Source organism: Cyprinus carpio, chromosome A7, assembly GCF_018340385.1.
Source record: "Cyprinus carpio isolate SPL01 chromosome A7, ASM1834038v1, whole genome shotgun sequence".
Classification (NCBI taxonomy): Eukaryota; Metazoa; Chordata; class Actinopteri; order Cypriniformes; family Cyprinidae; genus Cyprinus; species Cyprinus carpio.
In genome coordinates, this window is record NC_056578.1 from 964,435 (window position 1) to 964,876 (window position 442).

Sequence of the window (442 nt, forward strand, 5' to 3'; positions counted from 1 at the left end):
AATGCAAAAAAAAACACACACAAAGGGAACATGACTGTAACCCATACAACCCAAGTTGATGAATCAATGTCTTCTGAAGTAAAATGATTTTGTATTGTAAGACAAATACAAATACTGATATTTTAAACTTGACCGTTGTGTTCACTTTGTGTGGTTTTTGAAAAAGTCCCATACACTTGCATTATATGGACTAAAGATATATTTGTGTTTATCTAAAGAAAGAAAGTCATGTACATATGGGACGGCATGAGGGTGAGTAAATGAGACAATTTAAATTTTTGGATGTAGTATCTCTTTAAAGAGCAAGTTGTGATGCAGAGGCCAGAAACATGCAGACAGAATACAAGAATATTTGTTGAATTAATGAGGACTGTAAGCAAATTAGCTCAAAAGGTAAATGTGTGTGTGTGTGTGTGTGTGTGTGTGTATGTGTGTGTGTGTG

The 442-nt window shown here is 34.2% G+C and overlaps 1 protein-coding gene and 1 pseudogene across 1 annotated transcript in view; one reads left to right on the forward strand and one right to left on the reverse strand.

The window, feature by feature from the left end:
* LOC122145497 overlaps nt 1-442 on the reverse strand; it is a 643,912-nt pseudogene that overhangs the window by 158,622 nt on the left and 484,848 nt on the right.
* The window catches only part of LOC109094672 (NACHT, LRR and PYD domains-containing protein 12-like), a 29,624-nt gene that overhangs the window by 13,432 nt on the left and 15,750 nt on the right, over nt 1-442 (forward strand). The gene's annotated exons all lie outside the window — the stretch shown is intronic.